This window comes from Anguilla anguilla, chromosome 8 (genome assembly GCF_013347855.1).
Source record: "Anguilla anguilla isolate fAngAng1 chromosome 8, fAngAng1.pri, whole genome shotgun sequence".
Lineage (NCBI taxonomy): Eukaryota > Metazoa > Chordata > Actinopteri > Anguilliformes > Anguillidae > Anguilla > Anguilla anguilla.
In genome coordinates this window covers 46,329,851-46,353,080 of record NC_049208.1, presented here as the reverse complement: position 1 = coordinate 46,353,080, position 23,230 = coordinate 46,329,851, and the positions used below count along the sequence as shown (strand labels likewise).

The following is a 23,230-nucleotide window of genomic DNA, read 5'->3' as shown; positions in this document are numbered from 1 at the left end:
GGAGTTGCCAAGGAACTCGCCAACGGAAGAAATCTGAAATAATAGCGGACAGCTGTTGTGCTAAGCCGCCATGGAGACTGATTTATTTATTTATTTATTTATTTTGGTTTCTGTGGTGGGGCCAGCAGAGCCCATAAGGGTGATGTGAGGGTGTGAGATGTTTTGAAACTTTGACCCGGGGTTAGAAGACTCAGATCATTCACTTTGCAAAATAAAAGCGCAATTTGCCAACCTCTGCACGCCCTTATTTGTGGAAAGGCCAGAGAAATACAGGCGGGCAAAGACACCAGCTTACACAGCTTAAAATTAAAGCCTTTTTATGGATCTCTACCTGCTGAATGAGGTGTGTTTTGTTTGGTTTGGAGTGAGAACCTATTGGACAGTATATCTCCAGGAATAGGGTAGGGCAGCCCTGCTCTACCTGCTGAATGAGGTGTGCTTTGTTAGGGTTGGCGTGAAAACCTATAGGACAGTATATCTCCAGGAACAGGGTAGGGCAGCCCTGCTCTACCTGCTGAATGAGGTGTGCTTTGTTCGGGTTGGAGTGAGAACCTATAGGACAGTATATCTCCAGGAACAGGGTAGGGCAGCCCTGCTCTACCTGCTGAATGAGGTGTGCTTTGTTAGGGTTGGAGTGAAACCCTACAAGCCAGTAGATCTCCAGGTTTGAGAGCCTCTGTCTTAGAATATGTCCATAACTTTAGATACAGAAAAGAGGGCAGTAATTATTTCTTCATATTAATGCTGTTATCATGGAAAAAATAAACTTAATATACAATCAGCATAGTAACCCACTGAACCTCTTATCTGAGTGGTGCCTGATCCTGCTCTGCCCAATCTGAACGGGCAAACGCACTGGCCTGGTGGCATGGAACACAAATTCGGCGGCTTTTGTTTTTCGGATTTCCAGGGAAGGTTCACAGCCCCGGTGTTTTTTCTTTTGCATTCCAGGCGGGGCTTTTTTTGAGTGATGGTGCCCCCCGCTCCGTGCAGTGTTATGCTGCCTTTAACCCTTACCCCTTACGGTGCACATTCACAGGTACGGGATTAGAATGGTCTTGACCGAATATTCTAATGCTGATGTAAAAATTGGTACTGGCTACTAAAAAGGCAACGGAGTCCTAGTCCAAGGGGCGACATAGCTCAGGAGGTAAGACCGATTGTCTGGCAGTCGGAGGGTTGCCGGTTCAAACCCCGCCCTGGGCGTGTCGAAGTGTCCTTGAGCAAGACACCTAACCCCTAACTGCTCTGGCAAATGAGAGGCATCAATTGTAAAGTGCTTTGGATAAAAGCGCTATATAAATGCAGTCCATTTACAGAATTTAAAACAAAACAAAAAAAAAAAAACACCCCGAAAAACACGCAGGGGTTAATTTGTGGAAAATCAGCAGGCCTGGGAACAACAGCTGGTTTCCCAGAAACTCCCTTCCCCTCGGGCTCTAGTGGACGGCTCCATTGTTCTCCTGTTGATGTTGATTCAAAATGTCCCGGGCAGAAGTTGGAAGGAACCACTTGGGATCACGGCTAAGAATATCGTTCCAGGAAATAAGCGCATTCTTGAGCGGTCTGTTCCGGATTTCCTCCACCGCGTCATGATGGCGAGTCTCCGTGCCAGAAAAATCCACGAAAACAAGCGGGGCGCAAGTTTCTGTTTTTTATGAACCGAGACTTTCTGGACATCAAATTCGCTTTCTGTGGCTTTTTTTCCCAAAGGCTTTGCGGATTTGTTTCCTGGCTTTAAAAGGTGTTTTCTTGCTCCCAGAAATATTAAGTTGTGTCATGTGAATTACCCATAAGCATCATCCTATTCTGGTAAATTACAGACTTCGAGTCTTTTGTTTTGCATAAGTACACTGCCACTTTCAGTTTGACACACATTTGAATATGTTGGTCTGGATAGAACTGGCATTTGTCCTGGGCTTTCACTTACCGTCAAAATGCTTTTGCTTTAGTTTTGTTATCTTCTCGTCTAAAACAGATGGACGAGTTCACCAAACAACGGAATGATTTTGCCATGCTACAAAAAAAGTATGTGCAAACAAGTATTTTAGTCTTGTAATTTTTTCTGAAGTCGAAAATATTAGCTTGTGTGGTGTGGGGATGGCTGGTTTAAGCAGCCACAACTGCCCTGGGTCAAGATAATTAGACCGGGCTAATTAGATAACTGGTTAGGAATTAGATAATTGGCCAGGCTAATTGGACCCGGGAACAGGGGTGGCTGTACCTGTGCGTAGTGAGGCAATCAGTGCGCACAGGTTAAATCTGCCATCCCCACCCACACAAAGGAGAGCCTCTCGGTCATGACAGTGTTAACATCTGCTCTTTGGCTGTAACATCTTGCCACCCTCGTAAATGAACGTGGACTGTTTGAACATCATCTCCCTGTGTCTCTGTGCTGGAGGGCCCCTTGGAAAGCCACTTCGGTGCCCTGTGGCAGGCTTGTTTGCCACAGCTTGTTTTAAGTAACTGTTTGCTTGACAAATTAAATTGTCTTACCCCACTGGCAAATCTTTAAATGACTCAAACTGTTGCCACCTCGATGGCAATATCTTTGTCTTGTTTAGCAATAAAGTAATAGGATTAAGTTTTTAAGTCTAAATATAAGAATAAAATATTGTTAAGTAAGATTGACTTATGTTTTTACTTTTGCAGTGCAAACTGTGTCCAAAATAATCATTGTTCTTTTTGAGTAGCTGGACGTCAATGCTGTGGTTGGATCAAACCATCCTTCCTTCATTCACATACCAATGAGCACTAGTCTCTTTCATATTTTACACATAATTTCATAGTGCCACTCATGAGGCCATCTTAGACGCATACTTTGGTGATGTTTTCATCTTGATTATTGCACCTATCCTTGGAAATCGTGGAGTCATCAACGTCATAGGTCATAGGTCATTGACTGTATTAATAGAATGACTGCAAAAGATGCAAGGATTATGACCAGTGCAAAACCAGAGTAAGGATGTAAATGAATGTTTGTTTGCTTAATGCGATGCTCAAGTTATTTATCTGGCCGCAACACCATCTTCATCAAGTCAAATTGGGGCGAAAGTGTGGTATAATGGATAAAGAACTGGTCTTGTAACCTGAAGGTCACAAGTTTGATCCCCGCACTAGGGTCCCGAACGGCTAGGACCCTGCCGTTGTATCATTGAGCAAGGCACTTAACCTGCATTGTTTCAGTATATATCCGGCTGTACAAATGGATGCAATGTAAACGTAAAATAAAAGTTGTGTAAGTCGCTCTGGATAAATGCCTGTAATGTATATCAATTGAATAAATCAATTGAATAACCAATCCCTGGACCTGGGAGCCCCATGGTGGGCTGGTTTTCTTTGTTACTCAACACATAACAGATGAGTTAAAGCAGTTGATTACAGGTAGCTCACCTCACACGGTGCCTTAGATCTGAATTATGACTGGGCCTATGGTTTTACTGCAGACCTGAGCCATAATGACATCAGGCGACCAGAGTACACAATGACTGTTGAAACTGTATGCTCACAGAGCGGTAGTTTCGTGTAACAGAACTCAACTTTGCAGGTTATTTTAGGTCTCCCATTCTCGACAGCCCTCAGTGTGCGTTTGCCTAATTAGCGATCCGGTTACATAATTAAGGGTTTCAGGTGAACTAATAAAAGCGGAAGGATATTCGTCACCGCGGCAACCGGGGATGCATGTTCCTGATCTGAAGCATTCACACCTGTGACACAGATCCTTTAAGGCTGACAGCATACTCAACTCAGTGTTCTTAGTGTAGAAACTTCAGCGACTCTGTCGCAGACGACCAAACATCACGATTTTAGGTGTCGCTCGTACATGACGGGGTCGGGGCCGAGAGCATGTCGTGGCAGCGGAACGGTTGGTGACGGGTGAGAGGCTAGCGCTCCATCAGAACCCCCCGCAGTGCTGGAAGCAGAAAGAGTTGAAGGAAAGTTGGAGCAGAGTATCTGGTTTGTCTATAGAATCTGTGCTGGTCTCAGCACTGAAACAGTGAAAACCAGCCGCTTTGTTTCTTTCTCTGGTTGGATGTGAAGGTTCAGCACCCTCAGCTTGTCATGAGCCAGAGAAGAGACGTGTCACCCATGCAAAACCAACCACTCTTCCACCATCTCACTTCCACCATTTTGTTTACATCCATATTGTATGGTGGAGGCCTGTTTCTTGATGTGTAGCTCCCCTATGTACGGCATGTCTGTAGCTAATCTGTAGTTGCAGGAGGACTTTGGCCACCATAAGCGTGTCAACCAGCAGGTCCCAGCAAGCCTCCAGGTCAAAAACAAAACGCCACCTCCCGTTCCTTTCCCCTACTTGTTGATTGGCTGGTTCCGCGGCAACAACAATAGACCTGCGTGCCGTGGCCTGGGGCCTGAATGGCCAAGGTGTCGAGGGGTTGAGTGGGGGCATGTTTTTATAACCTGGAGGCTTGCTGGGGGGGGAGTTGTGATAGCGTTGAGTGATAGTGTTGTCTGGCTACAAGGCTACAGGCCCGGGCTTGTCCATCCGGACGCACGCCGCCGTTGCCCTGTTTGGTCTGCGAAAACCATTAGGCCCTCCTGGTCGCGCAGCCCCTAGCCCCTCTGGCCTCGCTCTCCCTGTTCTGGGTGAGCGGTGAGACCAGTGAGGGGTGCGGGGGGGTGGGGAGGGGGGGGGGGGGGGGCGGCAGGGCCTCAGCCGGGGAGTCCCGCGGCGTTATGAGCTCGGGAGGGCTCGGATTTCAAAAGCCCCGACTCCCGACGCCTCCGCCGCGCGCAAACCGTCTCGAGAGCGAACCCCGGCGACGGCCCGCCTGCCGTCAGCTCTGCTGTCTGCGGCGCAGGCCTCGGTGCGCCAGAGCGTTAACCCTCTGAAGAGTAGGCTTTCTGGAATGTTTGTGTTTTTTTCAGTGTTCTAGAACTCCATTGTTACATCAGGATTAGAACATTCCGTTCAGAAAATACTAATCACATTCCTCGTGGGGTACCTGGGCTCAAGCAAGCAGATGACATTATGGCCTTTGTCAACACAGAGAAGTATTTCTTTTTTTTTAAAAGGCAAGGAGATGATTCTACTGACGGGAACTGCAGTTGTCAGAAATGCAGAATCACTCTGAAATCACTCTGAGTTAATCTGAACCAAGATATAATAGAAAAACGGTTTTCAATAGCCCTGCTCGGTCTTCTGATGCAGAGAAACAGACAAGTGTTGTCAAAAATAATGTGTCTGTCATTATTGTCTGTCAAGTGTCTGGCTTCCCTAAATCAATCAGCCTGCCAATCATTACGGGGTCTGATGGTCTAGCTAGTCTATTGTTAATCAAGCCTCCTTGGTTTGAATAGCTCTTGATTACTCACTCCCAGTTGCTATTCTGTAATTACGTAAGTGCAATGCACATCAGTGGCAACAAGTCATTGCCTATACTCATCACGCCCATTGTCCTTTTTTACAGTGTTTGAGGCTTGAGTGGATCTCATCAACTCCAGAATCTTACAGAATGTAGTGTCTCTCTGTGTCTGAGTTGGTCAACAGGTCAGACTGCTTGCGGTGGAAAATAATTGAGAACAATTTGGTAAATATATGATTTGCTGCTCATTTTCTGTATTGTTTAGCAATTACACAGAAAGACAGCCAATGACTGATTGCTAGTAAGCAAGGGGTTGGTGACCACTGACGCAGAACGAACACATATAAACACACACACAGGCTTGTTCAACGCATGCACGCGTATACACATGCATGCACATACTATCTCAACCATCTGGTTGCCAGCTTGACCATCTCCAAACCAGCCTCAGACCAGCTGGACTTGGTAAAACTAGCGTGAGCAGTGTAAAAACCAGACAGGAACCCAAACTGGAATTTCCACCAGGGCAGCGATGTGGTAATGTCTGTGTGGTTGCTAAATCAGAGTCTGGTGATGCAGACATTCCTGTTGCCAGAGGTGGGGTTGATTAGTCAGTTGGTCTGTGGTGAGCTGCCTCTTCATGTCAGGCAGTCAATGTTTGCTTGTTATTAATATATTTGCATTTTTCATCTATCTTGAGTTATTAATAAGAGAAGAAGACTCCTGGGTCTGAAGGACTGTTTTTGTTTGGAAGGAGCAGTGAGGTCAGTGTGGGGATGTACTCCAAAGTGGCTCTTGAACAAAGCAGTTGTCATGAATGGTCAACAGGTCAAAGGTCATAGCTGGTCATAACAGGTCAAAGGTCATCCTGACCCAAAATGGCTAGCTTAACCATGGAATCATGGAAAGTGGTGGCTTTGATGTCATTTTATTTTTTTTATGACTTTATAATTTCTAAATGTGGGCATCTAATGTGACATGAAACATTTAACCACATTTCTGAACTGAGGATGATGGGATTAATTGATTCAAAGTATCTATTTGTTTACCTTCGCTTCGCCTGACTGGTGAACTCAGTTGTCATTTACAGTAACAACCTGGGGATTCATTGTGAGTTAGGAACGTAAGCAACCAATCAGATATAGGGGAAAAAAATGTGTAACACACCAGGTGTAGGGAAATGTGTTAAGGCGGAGGTCCATGTATATTGGCTTATACTTGAATCATGAAGAACAAAGCATCTCTGACAGGGAAAGTGCTTTATCTGAAGACACTGGCCAGTCTTTTCAATGCTTTCAACAAAGTGCAGGTTGCCATCATGGTTCAGCAAACAGATGTTCAACTGAACCTGAGACAGGAGGCATAAAACCCCATCCTTCTGTTTTCAGAAATAAAAACACAAAAGGTCACGCGATTCTGATCCAGCCACATCCTGGCTGCCGTTAGATGAGCTAATCAAGATGGCGTCATTCGGGCCGGGCCAGCACAGCGGCTGCTGTTGTTGCAGGTTATCGCCTGGCTTTATCCCGCTCTGTTAGCTGCTTCCGCCGTGAGGAGCAGAGGGGGGCGTTTATAGCACCCTTCGCTGGGATTGCGAACCCTGACTCACCCTTGTTATCTTTTAGTTTAAACACTACCCCCCTTTTTTCCTGTTTTGGTTGTAATTGTTATTATTATTTTTTACCATCAAGCTCTACCATTTTCACTCGGTGTTGCCAAACAGGAACAGGTGCAGCCAATGAGAGGCCGAGGGCCGGGTGAGCCAGCAATAATAAACATGTGAAGCACGTGGACGTCAGTTTGCCCAAGATATTCACCACTCCCCTGTTTTCACACACCCTCCTTTGATTTCAGTATGTATATCTCACAATAGAAATATACAGGTTTTTTTTTTTTTTGCAATAGAAATCCATTTTCTAACTGCAGAAATAGATGGATTTTTAAAGTAGATGTGGATGTTTTTACAATAGAAATAGATTGATTTTTAAAGTAGATGTGGATGTACAATAAAAATAGATCAAAGTACAAAGGAAAGAGAGAAAAGAGGATAAAGGATAAAAGAGTAAAAAGGAGAAAAGGAGAAATAAATACTGTCCCTGATTTTTCTTCTTTAAAAAAAAAAAAAAACCTTCTTGGGGAATGGGTTTTTTTGTAGTGCCAGTAAGCATATTTTACCATTTGTTGATGTGTAATGCTTTTTCATAAATGTAGGACACATGAGGTGGTGTAGAAATGTCATATTTGCCTGGACTTCACCTTCGGTGAGTTATTACGCCCTGAAACTTTACGACTTTCCACGGGCACAACTGAACGCATTACCCTTCCGCTCGTCTTTGTCTTTGCTTCCCATTTACAGAAATAACAAAAACAAAAACATTGTAAAACACTAAACACATTTTTCAGCGGGGCCTTTCCAGAAACCCGTATCTGCCATTTCGAAAATCGCGTCACGTACAGAAACCGCAAGGTCATTACTAGCAAGTGCATTCCCATGACAGGACGGTGAGAAAATCGCTCGGGGAAAAAAAAAGAGAAAGACCGAACCAAAACAGCCGCAGCGTGGGAAAGTTACGGCGGTTCCCAAGAGTGCTGATAAAAGCGCGAAGCGTGGGAAGCGCAGGGTCGCCGCGTCCACAGCCTGTCACAGGTGGGAAGCCGACTTTATCACCGCTCGGTGCGGTCCGATCATAAAGCACGCGTGACGGCTTTTATTATTATTGGGGGGGGGGCGAGAAGGAAATTAAAACAAGCCGTGCCTAATTCGACTTCCGTATTCCCATCGGTGTAAAGACATTGCCGTCCTGTCAATCATTGACCTGCGTTTGACCTGCTGCCATCAGGGATGTTTATGTGGGACAGACGGTTACCACAGGGCAAAAGGCTCATTACAGTTCCCCCCCTCCCATTCCCCCCCTCCCATCCCCCCCCCCCCCCCCCCCCCCCAAGTAAAGAAGGGCCGTGGAACCTAGCAACCAGCACTTCTGCCGAGCTGTAAAAACATTAAAGCAGCCTTCTTCTGCTCGACCACTGCGTGGAAACTTTAGGGATGGGAGGACAGGCAGGGTGCTCAACACGTGATACGGCCACATTCCTGCCATACCCCCCCCACCCCCCCCAAACCCCCCAAACCCCCTGGCCTAGGATGCCGAGAACAGTGAAAGCTAACGCCTGTTAGAGTGTCCTGTTACAGTGACTCCATGTTATTAACCAGCGGCATTCAAACTAACATCTGCTGCTGGCTTGCTCAAGACCACAGTACAGATGGAGAAGGATGAGCAGGCCTGACGAATCCACCTAAAGGCGCCTTGAGGTCCTAATCTCACAGTAGCTCCTTAGCTCCTTCTTTTTATTTATTTGTGTAGTTTTGTTTACCAGTATCGGGGATTTGAATGGATGAGCGTTGAACATATTGTGCAATGGTTATGTCTGCTCAAGATGCCCATTGTGTTAATCACTGTGCTACTGTCTGCACGTGTTGTGTTTTCCTTAGTGTTACCTGTCGAGGGTGAATAGGTAACATGCAGCTTGACGGCTAACTCTGGGACAGCTGACCCGCTGTGCGCTGTCTGTCAAATAAATAGTTAAATCAAATGAACCCGGAGAGGAGAACCAACTCTGTTGATGGTTCACTTGAGTGGTTAAGGTTTTGTGTGAATTGCCCCAAGCTATTGTTCCTGACAGTTTATATAAAAACACAATTTTAAAAAAAGTAAATACAAAAAAAAAAACAATTTACACTAGGGGGTGAGTTGTGGATTAGCTGTGTTTATGCAATAAAAAACAGAGGCAGTGTTTACCTGCAAAACAACCCCAAGCTCTGGTTTAACGTCAACAGTGTCCTCACGCTGACTGGGGAGCAGCGGTCCTGTTCAAGGCCAAGGGCCGTGTTCTACCTGCGGGGGTCTTCTGAATCTCTCGACGTCTAAAGGTCCCTTGAAGGTACAGTAGGGGGTCCCAGACTTGATATCCATACATCCATTATCTATACCCGCTGATCCTGGGCAGGGTCGCGGGGGTGCAGGAGCCTATCCCAGCATGCATTGGGCAAGAGGCAGGAATACACCCTGGACTGGCCCCCATTCTATCACAGGGCACACTCACCATTCACTCACCATTCGCACACTCACCATCCACTCACACATCCACTCACACATCCACACCAACAGCCAATTTTTCAGCCTACCTGTATATCTTTGGACTGTGGGGGGAAACCAGAGCACCTGGAGGATACCCACGTGGACACGGGGAGAACATGCAAACTCCACACAAAAAGGCCCTGGCCAGATTCAAACCCAGAACCTTCTTGCTGTGAGGTGACAGTGCTACCCACTGCACTATTTTTGACTCATGATGGGGGTCCCCTGGATGCCTTTGAGCCTGGTTGAGGGGGGGTCCTGAATCAGAAAAGGTTGAAGACCCCTGGTCTAAACCGAACCTTCGAATGCTTTGTGTGGGGATTCTAGGAGACAGTTGCTGAAACTCAGGGCAAGGGTTTGGGTTCGGTTGGGCCTTGCCTAGCTCTAGTTATCCGGCCCTCTGGGAACCCTAAACCCAGCAGGCGTTTGGGGAATCCAGCTGGAATCACCAGGGGGCTTTTTCTCAACTAAACTTCCAGGTCCAGGTGGGGTACATATGCAATTATGTTTATGAAGTTACAGTTTTGATTTTGCCTTACATTAACAGCTTGACCTAAAATGAGAGCTTGTCTTTGAGCTGTATGTATATAGTTCATATAAACACACATGACAGAAAGCAGCAATGTATGAAGTCATTCATAGTTTTTCCCCCCCACACAGACACAGATATTTGTCAAAGTTTAATCTAAGGCTCTTCATAGCAGACCACATCGTCTATCGACTTGTGTTACAGGAAGTGCAGCAACATGCAAGCAAATTCAAAAAGGAAAAAAAAAACAATTCTTAGCCGAAAAGTGGAGAATTTCAGAGAACTGGAAGGCGGACGGAGCAATGCATTGTGGGCCTGATTGAATATAGACCTGTTAAAATTGTAATTTAAAGAAAAAAAAAGTCAGACTTTTCAATCATAATTAAAAAGAAATGTCAGAAGGCAGCACAGCAGATGTCAGACTTGTTGTCTGGTGTGAAAATGAGAGCCGAGCGTTTCCCGTGTGCGCCGCCGTGCCGCAGCTGTGTCTGTTTTTCTTCTCTTTTTTTTTCTCGTTCACAAAGAGTGATGCACTGTGGGAAGAGTCACCTTAGGCCGATGGCTTTGGAAACCTCTCGGGCACACGCACGAGAACGAAAATGATCGCGGTAATTGCCCGCTGGAAGGACGACTTGGACGGGGTCTTGTTAATTAGCAGGTGTCTCACACAGTGGTCACACCTCGTTTTGAAAGCCAGACGGTCGGACCTCGAGAGGCTCGATTTACCATCTGGAAACTGCACATGACAGTGGCAAGCCATGCCTACCATTGGTCATATTCTCTTGTTACCATAGCAGCTAACACTAAATGTTCTTGCAATGTTGCTAGAATGTTTTTTCAATGTTGTAACATTGCCATTACATTGCAGCAGCATTGTGAGGATATTTTGTTTAGCTGGGATATTAAACTTTGGCAATCTCTAATTTGCAAAGACCTTTAGCACATACAAATCAAATAATGCAACCACTGATTGGTGCAAAACAAATATCCTGACCAATAATGTTATTTGTTTTTGCATGTGCTAAAATGTTTTGCAAGTGTTGAAGGTCTGAGTAGATCATTACACTTAGGGCTTAATTTTCTAAGACCTTTAGCACGTGTAAAACCTTTTAGCACACTCAAAAATAATTACACAACCAGTGATTGGTGCAAAACAAATACCATGACCAATCATAGGTGACGTTATTGGTTTTGCGTGTGCTGAAAGGTTTTTCACGTGGTAGAAGTCTTAGTAAAGGACAAATACGCTCCTGTTCTCGGCTGAACCAGCGGCCGGGGATCAAAAAAAGGTTCAGGAGCTGACTCAGGGCTCAGTAATGCAGTACCCCTCCCCACCCCCCCCCCCCCCCCCCCCACCCCCGCCAGGAAGAATGAGAACCAAGCAGAGCTGCATGAGGACTCGATTTCCTACACCGAGGGCGGCCGACCCAAGGACCTGTCCCTACACCGAGGGCGGCCGACCCAAGAACCTGTCCCTACACCGAGGGCGGCCGACCCAAGGACCTGTCCCTACACCGAGGGCGGCCGACCCAAGGACCTGTCCCTACACCGAGGGCGGCCGACCCAAGAACCTGTCCCTACACCGAGGGCGGCCGACCCAAGGACCTGTCCCTACACCGAGGGCGGCCGACCCAAGGACCTGTCCCTACACCGAGGGCGGCCGACCCAAGAACCTGTCCCTACACCGAGGGCGGCCGACCCAAGGACCTGTCCCTACACCGCTTTCTCTCCGAGAGGGCAAGCCACCACCCCCGCCTCGCTCACGTAGGCCGCATCGTTCCGCCCAACAGCACCCCGAAGGACCGTCGCCACGGCGACCCTAGCATCAGTCCTGCCCTGGGGGTGTTGGGTTTCGGCAGGTCGTGTACCTCTGCAGCTCTGAGGGGAGGGTGTCCAAACGGGCGGCCAAACAATTATCGACACATTCAGAGAGCGGATGTTTCTTTGGCTCTCACCAAAACAAATCTATCAAGGTTTCCAGGTGCGTCTGCTCCCTTGTGCTGGCGTGACAGAGGCCAGATTTGTTCAGCTCTCTTATAATGTGCCTTCCAGACCCTGGGTCCAGTGCATTATTTGCTGATACTTTTGGTCATATAGTGTATATCTTGGGGGGGGGGGGGCTCCCAATATATTTAGTCCCGAGCCTGAGAATTCATAGCTGCGTTTCTGCTCCAGGTAATGTTTCACAGGCTCATGTTCAGTAAGCCTGTAGGTTTACAATGCTGTGGTGAGTATTTAATTGCCCATCATTGTTCCTTCAGAACTTCTTGTTCTCAAAATTCAAGTCTCTTGTGAATGTGGGTTATTCACAAAGGCCAGCAAAAGCACAGGTGTTTCCGTCGCTCAGGCGCTGATTGCCGTTTGGGCTTTGTGGCGCCTCTTTGAGAACATTTATGAAACGGGTCGGGTGAGCGTCTGGCTTTGTCGCAGGTGCAGCGTACCTGTCTGCTGCCGTGGCAGTTGGTCGCTCGGATTGTGGGTTGGACCTCGAACCTGTGGGGTCTGAATCGTTTGCTTCAATTCCACCTGTCTGCCCCCCAGGCGTCAGAAGCTGGCTCTGACTTTATCCAAACCCTCACACTCATTGGACTAGGGTAACTGGGTGTGGACACAAAGTCAGCCGATTGGTTAAGGGCAGTGTGAAGAACCGCGATTTTACCGCCAGTGAATCTTGGAAAACCCCAGTCGATTCCTCGAAGCAGGCCGTCCACGTCGAATCAGGGCAGGAAGCCCATGGGAGGGAAAGTGAAAAGCGGAATAAAGGGGAATAAAATAAATAAATCACCCTTTCAAAAAAAAAAAAAAAAAACCAACCGTCACCCGTGCTGGAAAAACAAATCCATATATCTTTCACGGTGAGAAGAAAGGGCCTGAGCACTCGAGGGCGGGGAGGGGGGGGGGGGGGGGGGGGGGGGGGGGGGTTTACACTCGATATGCCCTAGGGTCCTCTCAACGATGGCTCATGTCTGGAATTCAAGAGTTGAGTGCACCCCCCGCCCCCTCTGAACTCTCCCCGCCTCCCCCACTTCAAAAGAGTCTGGCGACACCATGCTTCAGACAACTCCTGCCACCCATTCCGTTTTTCGGTCTTGTGGGTGTGAGGGTCTGAAAGGGGGGTGGGGGTGATGGGGGACCGTGGAAAACAAAAGCGTGACCAGAGGAGAATGCATGAGCTCTGCTGCAGTGGGCTGAGGCCCGACTGCTTCCCGAAGCTCTCAGCTAGCTCCAGTTTCATCAGTTATTAAATAAAAAGACATTAATATTACTTTTTTTTTTAATTCACCTGAAGCTCATATTACCAGAAGATCAAAACAGAACATGCCTGACAAACTGAGTGCCCTTGTGCATTTATGAATGGCTTCATACAGCTCTTCCAGTGAGACCAGGGTAATGTTCGTCTTTCTGAAGGAATACTTTGACGAGATTGTCATTATTATCACCTTTTATCCTTTCCTTTTTTCAGAGGATTGCAGAGAGGGATGCATCACAGTACCCATACAATCTGCGTTGATTCAAAGAACAACAACAGTTGTTCGGGTCTTATTCAGCCCTTTGAAGAGTACATTTTTTGCGATGTTTTTTTTTTTCCAGAAACTGTATGTCTAGTAAGTGTTCCAGAACTCCCATTGTTTACAGTTACCAGCAGTGATTATTACATTAGCATAGAATGTTCAGTTAAGAACGTTCTAATCACATATTTGTGACCTCACACCTTAAAAGAGTTCATTGTTTCAGACCAGCCAGACCCAGCACAAGCTGCTTTGAGAGACAGAGACGGTGGCCAGGAGACACAAAGGGGTTTGTGGAATTTGAAGGCCCCCGCTGCGTGGGGGGGCAACACAAGCTGACCTAGATTAGGGCATTTCTCCGAGGCAACACTTTGCGAGAATGTCAGGGCCCAAATCTGGGGGCTTTGCAAAGGCTGAGTGGCTTAATCCTACACACTTACCCCAGATACTGCGCATTACTGTACATCTGCACCAGAAACATGTTCTTTGTGTCTGCCTGCAACAAAGCTGGAAGATCACTCTCTATGTCTCCCTCTTCCTCTCTCCCTCCCTGTCTCTCTCACCCTCTCCCTCTTTCTCCCTTTTTCTCTGAACGTCATTCGGGTTCATGAAGTTAAAGAAGAGTTACTTCCCTGGAGCTGACGGTGGGCCATCCTGGTCCTTCTCCCCAAGAAGGGGGACCTTTGTCTTCTTAAAAACTGGAGACCTGCAGCCCTTCTCTGTACAGACTATAAGATTTTATCAAAGTGTCTAGCTAATAGGGTAAAGCTGCAGCTGGACACCTTGATACATGGAGACCAGTCATACCGTGTGCCTGGTTGGACAATCAATAACAACCTCATTTTATTATGGGACTTGCTGGTGCACCCAGAGCAGCATGGGATAAATGTGGGTTTGCTGTCCTTGGACCAGGAGAAAGCTTTCGACAGGGTCAACCACAGCTTCCTCTACAGTAATAATTCAGGGGCAGGCAGACATGCGTGAAACACTGTGAAACAGGCCCTATCAGTTTATGAAAGGGCTTCTTCAGCACGGGTGAATTGGGGGAAATGCGAGGCATTATGGTGGGGCACGGGCGAGGAGGGGGATCTTACTAGGTTGCCACAGTAGGGTAGGGGAGGGATTAAGTGTTCAGTAGTGTTTTTGGGAACATCTTTGTTAGGAAATATTGGGAGGGGTTAGTGGAGAAGATGTGTGCTAGGTTGTCTAGATGGAAATAGTTACTACCCCAGCTATCCTATAGGGGCAGTGTGCTGGTTATAAATAACTTAGCTGCTTCAGCACTGTGGCACAAGTTAGCAGTACTGGACCCTCCAAGTGGATTGGTGGAGAATATCCAGAAGGTTTTTTATCAACTTTTTCTGGTCTGGGCAACATTGGCTGAGATCACCAATCCTTTTGTTGCCAGTACAGGAGGGGGGACAAGGACTCATTAATCAGGTGCAGAGTGGCTGCTTTCCGACTGTTGGCGGTTCGTCACCTCAGAGCTGATGGAGGGCGGCTGATGGCGGAGCAGGTTGCAGCAGCGATGGGGTACCATTCAGTGCATGTTTGTCAGCAGCTGCTGGACAACCTAGCTGCTACCCTACCTACCACAGCCGATGCCTTTCTGGACCAGAGCGAGACTACGGAGAGTCGGAAGCAGGAAGGGCGACCTTTCCCTGAGGTGTCAGTCGAAGTGGCAAAAGAAGGAGGGGGAGATTCTCTCTTTCAGCACATCAGAGCTGGGAAGGTTCAAAATACTTGGAAAAAAGGCCCTTTACATTATTTGGGTGAAGGTGCTGAATATTTGTGCTTTCCAGGGGCCTTAAGGAATCTAAATGGAGCTCTTTTTTAGGACCATACACTTCCTCGAAAGGTAGCTGGCGGGTCTTGTACAAGGTCACCATTGATAAAAGATCAGGTGATCTGCAATGGAGGATTGTGCATGGGACTCAGAGACACAAACAGACACAAGACGCACCTGGATCCAACAGTGGGCGAGGGGTGCTCTTTTAGTGGGGTGTCAGAAACTGCTTTTCACATATTTGTTGAATGCGCACGTCTGGAGGGTGTCTTGCGTTTAGTTAGGGAGTGGTGCACGGTGTTGGGTGGTGGGTATTCTCAGGCACTATGAGCCCAGATACAGTGGATAGCATGGGCTCATCGGAGCCTGTATATTACAGGCATTTAGCAGACGCTTTTATCCAGAGCGATTTACACAACTTTTACATAGCATTTTACATAGTTGTATCCATTTATACAGCTGGATATATACTGAAGCAATTCCGGTTAAGTACCTTGCTCAAGGGTACAACGGCAGTGTTCTACCCGGGAATCGAACCTGCAACCTTTCGGTTACAAGCCCAGTTCCTTACCCACTGTGCTACGCTCCGTCCGTGTATATGTCTTAGGAGGGCTTGTTCACAAGCGCCTGCTTACTGAGTTAGCGTTTTTCACTGTGGTGATTTATGTTCAGGGTTTCTGGGACATGTGGAGAGTGGAGGGGTTGTTTATGTGCAGTGAATGACATAAAGTATTAGAATTGCTCTTCTGAAGTCATAGTAGGATCTTTTCTCTTTTATTCTGTACTATATGTTTTCTGTTTGTGCCGTTTTGTTCAATATCTTGTCTTTTCGTTTCTTCAAGTTTTGTTTTTTGTAATGGTCTCTAATTGAGTGTTTATTACATTTAATTATGTATGCATTTTTATTTTTTGGTTTTACTTGTTTCTCATTTTATTTTTCTTTAAAATAAAAAAATAAAAAAATATTTTTTTCTCTGCATGTGTCTGAGTGGGCATTTGTGTTAATGTGGTCTCTCTTTATGTTTTGTCTTATGCAATAAAGGAGACCCAAAAGTCAAAACAGTATTTCTCCTCCTCTCTCTCTCCCCCTCTCTCTCTCTCTCTCTCTCTCTCCCCCCTCCTCTCTCTCCCCCCCACCCTCTCTCTCCCCCTCTCTCCCCCCTCCTCTCTCTCCCCCCCACCCTCTCTCTCTCCCTCTCTCTCTCTCTCAGGGCTGTGTAAAACAGACCCCCTTCTGTTCTGCTAAGAGGCCGCAGCTGCTCAGGTGCCTGAGGTAATGAGGGGTTTGACTGATCCCCAGGTCGCTCGGCACACCCAATCGGAGTGGGCCGGGAAAGCAAGCGGAGGATCAAAGCGGATGAACTGGGATCAGGCAGGTGAAGGGACACCTGAGCCTGGGTCCCTGGGCTTCCCGGCTCCGGCCAGAGGGGCCTGCCCGCTTTTTGTTTTCATCTGAGGCGGGCTACCTGTAAGTGGGCCACTCTGAGCGACCGCTTAAGTGCTGACTCCGCCGAAAAGCAGCCCGCCCTCCAGCTCTGCAGGACCAGGGTCCCTCACAGCGCAGCCAGAGTTATCACCGGAATCAGGAAATTTGGGCGTATCACTCCTGTCCTGGCTGCGCTCCATTGGCTTCCGGTCAGCTTCGGGATCGACTTTAAGACGCTGCTGCTGGTTTTTAACGCGTTGCATGGTGATGGCCACTCCTACCTTTCTGAACTCCTGTCTCCCTTGGAATCCCACCGCTCACTGAGGTCCAACAGTCGTAGCCTCTTAGCAGTTCCCAGAACTCGGCTCCGTACTGTGGGTGATCGAGCTTTTTGCTCCATGGCACCACGCCTTTGGAACAGTCTGCCCGATCACCTACGTCTGGAACAGTCAGTCTCGGCATTCAAAGCCGGGCTTAAAACCCATTTTTATCAGTGTGCCTATGCCTATTTTTTGCACTTTGTTTTATTGTTGCCTTCTGTGAAGCACTTTGAGATCATCTCTGTATGATGAAAAAGTGCTATATAAATAAAATCTATTATTATTTTTATTATTATCCGATCACAGCGTTTGTTTTCATCTTTTTTTCTGGAAGACTGTCAAGAAGAAAAAAAAAAGGCTTGTCAGGCTTTTATCGGTCACATAACTCCAGAATGCCCCGCCCACATTCCTTTCCTCTGGGAGAAAAACACCGCAGCGCAGCAGCAAGACTGAAAAAAATATCCCTCAGGAATTCGTCAGTAAATCAGTCACTTGAATTTCGGTTCATTGCCTGAGTTGACTGACTTGAGAGAGAGCTGATGCGCAGCTCTGCTCTGGAGACTGTGCTGTTCTAACAGGCTGCCTGTATGAAGTCGCGTGTATAAATGCAGCCATTAGCTGATGCCATAGCGCTTTATCTGTGCAACATGCCAGTCATGGCAGTATATTGTAAATGGATGCCAAATGTTATGGCTTGAAGTGTTACCGTGTATCTACTCCTATACGCCTATTTTATCAGAGGTGGAAAATGTCGGTTCAGAAATGATAAGTCCACCCCAATATTTTGTTCCAATCAGCAGGGTTTGCTAAATAGTGCAATTCTTCTGCCAAGAAGCAGAGGTAATTAGTGAAATCAGCTGGCTGAGTTAATGGGTGAAAGAAACACACGGCAGGTCTTTTACTTTCTGACCCCTGGACTTTTCCTCCCCTGCTTATTTTCTTCGCAAAATGCTTTTTGTATTTATTGTATTTCGCAAAATGAGAGCCAGCTTTGTGCCATCCTGCAGGCATGTCAACCACAGACAGCCCTGGCATCCATCCATCCACTGGCACAGAGCCTTAACAGGATGAGCCACCCAGCACACCGCTCGTATAAGGATATGATTCCACCTCGTCTTATATTTATTTATTTCGGGTTGCTTCCTCCTTCCTTCATGTAAGTGTCTTTGTCTTTACTACCTGTGCATGCCAGCTTGTCAGAAAGAGAAAGAGACAGTGTGTGTGTGAGAGAGAGAGAGAGAGAGAGAGAGAGGTGTTTGATTGTATATTGTACATTGTATTGCCAATAAAGCCATTTGGATTTGAGAGAGGGGGAAGTACAAAAGAGAGGGGTGAGAATGGAGGGGGGGGGGGGTGCAGAGAGAGAGGGGTGAGGGAGGCTGGAAAGCGGTTATTAACCCTTTAATCGTATGCTCACCTTTCAAAATCAAATCAAATTTTATTTGTATAGCGTATTTTACAACAGTTGTCACAATTCGCTTTACAAACAACCCTAGCCTAAACCCCCACAGGAGCAAGCCTCAGGCAACAGTGGCAAGGAAAAACTCCCTGTGGCAGATGGGGAGAAACCTTGGAAGGAACCAGGGGAAACAAGGGGGAAACCCATCCTCAAATGGGTTCTCAAATAGCGAATGTAACCTTTGCTATAGGCTACATTCGAACTCATGCGTGATCACATTGAGAAACTTGGTGGGGGCCCTTAAAGGGTTCAAATAAGACTGTGTGTTGTTATCGCTGTCATTACAGAACGTTCCGTGTTCTGCTCTGTAATCAGAGCGGAAAATCTGCTGAAAGCGGGCATTGCTGAGCGGAAAATTACCGCGGCTGATCGAAGCGTACGAAACGAAAGGCACGACGTATTCCTCTGTGACATTTTCCCGCTCGAACCGCAACGGTTTCAGGCTCTCCTTTCTTTCTTTTCTCTCGGTCCTTCCTCTTCGCTGCCGTATGAGGAACCCGTCGCTCTTGGAGGAACTTCCAGAACATTCTTTCGGGGAGTTCCTCCTTCCTCCAATCAAGGGACGGACGGACTGACCGCCGTCACTGGTGAAGAAAAGGGCATTGCCGTGAATCTTTGAAATGACGAGACCAACTCCATTTCTGATTTATTCGTTCTGGACTAGCATCCAGCCAACAATGTTTATTTCAGGCCCTGTAAATACAATGGATGAGAAGCAGTTAATAAGGACATCATTTTAGATCAATACTTACTGCAAATTATAATACATAATTGTCTCTCATGGTAACCTTATGTTAAAAAAATCTCCCGTTTGTCTTTTAGACAGTACATACACCTCATTTATGATTATCTGCGTACATATTTCATGTGCGGTAAATATGCTATATTGCATTGCTGTTGAGTGTGTCCAGCTCAACCCTGTAGCCATTGTCAAAAATGCGGCAATTGTAAAAAAAAAGTTATAAAAAATGTAGGATTTTTTTTTTTTTTTTTTTTTTAAGAGAAAAGTACCCATGGTGCCATGAAAAGTACCAAAGAGGTAAAAACCAACAGGTAATTCCCAGTGGTCAGTAATAATTCTACCGTTGGAATTTACCAGCTTTGCCAGGCTGGGGATGATTTTGCAAAAAAAAACCAAAAACAATAATTACCTAGTATAACATTTATGCTGTAAATGTTTAACAAGCCTAGCATGCCTTTTTGATTCAGTGGAAGTTCCAAAGTCTAACCACGCAGCAAACTCAATGCGCCTCCTCCTTTATTACAGAGAAATAAATGCAGGTGCAACTGTGTGACTTTTTTGGTCTCTTGCTCAACAAAAGAGATTGTTAATCTGGTAAGTGCATATAGTATCAATGCCATATCCTTCACAACGTCCCTTAATGAAAACATGTGAAAGTGAAACAGAGCCAGGGGGGCACGGTGGTCCTGGGTTCGAATCTGGCCGGGGCCTTTCTGTGTGGAGTTTGCACGTTCTCCCCGTGCCCGTGTGGGTTCCCTCCGGGTACTCCAGTTTCCTCCCACAGTCCAAAGACATGCAGGCTAGGTTAACTGGAGACTCTAAAATTGCCCATAGGTTTGAGTGTGTGAGTGAATGGTGTGTGTGCCCTGCGATAGATTGGCGGCCTGTCCAGGGTGTATTCCTGCCTCTCGCCCAATGCATGCTGGGATAGGCTCCAGCACCCCCCACGACCCTGACCAGTATAAGCAAGTATAGATAATGGATGGATGTATGGAAAAAAAGCCACTGGAATAATTGTTTAGTCAAAGATATTAATTTGTGAAACAATTTGAATGCATTTTAGCTCATATTAACCGAACCAAATTGCCCTTACAAGCCATTTCACCGTGTGGTGCTCTTGGAATTAAACGTTATTTAAGATTTCTTCTCCTCAGCCTTTTGTTTGAAGTGGCTATGTATAAGCCTTGGAAATGAGGGACTTGGGAATCATTTGTATGTTTCAAGTGAAACTTGTGGCACATCTCGAGAGAGACGGAAAGTCCAGGGGTCAGAAAGTAAAAGTCCTGCCACGTGTTTCTTCCACCCAACTCAGCCAGCTGATTCTACGAATTAGTTCCACCTCCTGGCTGAATAATTGTGCTGATTGGTAAATTCAGGAGATTGGAAGAAAATGCTGAGGGGGAAGGGGGTGGGGGCTTTTGCTTCCTGAATCTGGATTTTCCCCCTCCACACATCACTGAGGATTACCACTTTCGCCTTTCACATTACCAGCAGTATGGTTCTCACCAAACATTGCACGGAATCTGTGTGAGAAAGAAAAAAGCTTGTGATACTTGCTGCTACTTACACACCGTAGGCACATTACTTGAAAAATTTAAAGCAGTTAGCTCACAAACCTGTACCAGCCTTGACAGGAACCCCAGAGGAGGGCGGAGCACTTGGTAAACCCGCCCACTTGGGAGCCCCACGCCCCCACTAAGCCTAATTTTCCAGTCATAGCATGCAGGTATAACAACATATGTAAAAGGGGAAGAGCACCACGAGCGATTTATGTGCAGACTTTTCCGGTTTGAGTGGGTGTGGTTTTTGTAAATATTTATCCCTGCAAACATTCATTTTCAAAATGTCAAATGTTTCACCCGAATGGGAATTGTGAGAAATAAAAAACTAAATGGATATGCTTAAAAAATGGGTAGACCTTGTGGCACAGTCAGTAGGGTGGCCTACCATCAGCCTTCAACAAATCCACCTGCCCAGCCATGATACTTTCTGCACTGTGATCCTGCCACTGTGATCGTTATGAATTTATAATCATTAAGTTCGTTCGTATTTATTTACATGGATCAGACTGCCCAGTCACTAAAGAAAATAATAATTGCAAAAATGTAATACCCAACTAAAAATATCCAACGGTGAAGTCCAGCCTAAAACATAGCCGCACCTTCTAGTTATTGATAAATCATTAAATGTTTATTGTAAGACTTTTCCACTTTTCCAACATGCGGCGCTTTTAAAAAAAATGTTTAACAGTGCTTGGAATGTGTTTTGAGCAAATGATCGCTGTCTTATTTCACAAGACAGCCTATCCATTCGAATTATCTGGAAACACCTCTCGTTTAAAATGGTTTCAATCTCGTGCTTTTAAAAATTTTATTTATTTCAAATGCACAGCTGCAGAATGCTCTCTTCCGTTTCCTTTTCCTTCTTCTTTGAATGAATATTAGTGCATGACTCCCTTATCCAGAGCGCCGTGCAGAGCGGATGTTTACACACACGGTTTTGTTCTCGATGTTCTCGTCTTATTTACATCTGGGCGCGGTTCATGATGAATAAGAATGCGATGACGCTGAAGGATTATGATGATTAACGTTCAGACAGTCGGATTGTGAACACAGTGGTCATGTTGTTTAAGAATCTCCAAACAGACTGAAAATGACACGGCTGCATATGAGTCCTTATAGGTGTGGTCTGTGTGCAGTGACACTTTCTTCCTATTATCCTTAAATTTCCATTTAAATTACACTCAAAATAAAAAAAGGTTTTCTTATTTTTTCCTCGTTGCAAAGTTGAAAACCCTTGCTTTTCCATGACTTGCATGAGCATGAGTAATTCTGCGCATGCATTAGCGTTAGGAATGCTGTGTGGATGGGCACATAATGTTCCTGCTTAATGTGTGTTTATACAGCTGGACAGTTACCCACATCCGGTGCTTGACGGAGGTGAGTCATAATGGGAAGGTATACTGTACATGGCTTGACACAGTGGTTTCTCTTTCACCAGGGCCCTATGTGTGAACGGATGGGAAGGGCCGGCCCTGCCATGCGCACATGGTTAGGGTCGCATTTCGTGAACGCTGATGTTACCGTCTTATTATCCCACGATTCTTCTCCTTCCTCTTCTTTTTATTCTACTTATTTTAATATTATTATCATTAGTGGTATTCTCATCCCCGCCAAGTTACGCATTATTATTATTATTATTATTATTATTATTATTATTATTATTATTATTATTATTATCCCGTTTGATAAAGAGAGGAAATGAGGGGAAGAGATGGAGAGTGCAAAAGAGAGAGGGTGAGTGCATGACCTCACAATGTGACAGAAGATCAAGGCGAGAGAGAGAGAGAGAGAGTCCAGTCTGGTCTGAAATGCAGATGCATGGCACACTTAAGAGGATGTACCCTCCCATGTATCTCCCAGGCTTATGTAAGTCCCTGCGAAGGGCACACGAGTGCAGCCGTCAATTAGCCGCCTGCAGCTGCTGCCCAGAACGTGTCGTCTGTGTCCGTTTGTAAAGAGATGTTCCCCTTGCTGTGTCCGTTTGTAAAGAGATGTTCCCCTTGCCGTGTCCATTTGTAAAGAGATGTTCCCCTTGCCGTGTCCGTTTGTAAAGAGATGTTCCCCTCGCCGTGTCCGTTGGGATTCCCGGCTGTTTGTGACGCGCGTGGGTGTCGCATAGTTCACGGAAAACGCGCTCGCGCCCCGAGGCTGTTATTGTACTGTATTCGTATAGTAATGAATTTGTCATACGTTCGAATCGCCGCGGGGTTCTGCGTTTCTCGGATTGACGCGCTCCGGGGCAAGAGGCCCGTGCCCCGGCACGTCAGCGGCACATTCCTCGGCTGGCGAGCTTTATTAAATCAAGCGATGAGACTGAAGTCGGTTGGTTAATTACAGATGGAATGCGGGGAAGGCTGCAGACCTTCCCGTGTTTCCGCGATCGTTGTCCTTCGACCCAGTTAGCGCTCGTTTGAACACAAAGGCGGCGAGCGAG

The 23,230-nt window shown here is 46.4% G+C and overlaps 2 long non-coding RNA genes across 4 annotated transcripts in view; both read left to right on the top strand.

The window, feature by feature from the left end:
- Positions 1–16,697, top strand: part of LOC118233319 — a 43,522-nt gene extending 26,825 nt beyond the window's left edge. For all 3 annotated transcript variants that reach the window (XR_004766514.1, XR_004766515.1, XR_004766513.1), the window contains one exon: positions 16,499–16,697. This is a non-coding gene — a long non-coding RNA (uncharacterized LOC118233319). The remainder of the gene's footprint in view (positions 1–16,498) is intronic.
- Positions 16,698–17,336: 639 nt separating this feature from the next.
- On the top strand, positions 17,337–19,784 carry LOC118233321. Its single transcript, XR_004766517.1, has 2 exons — positions 17,337–18,189; positions 18,986–19,784. It is a non-coding gene; the product is annotated as an uncharacterized LOC118233321 (long non-coding RNA).
- Positions 19,785–23,230: the final 3,446 nt, after the last annotated feature.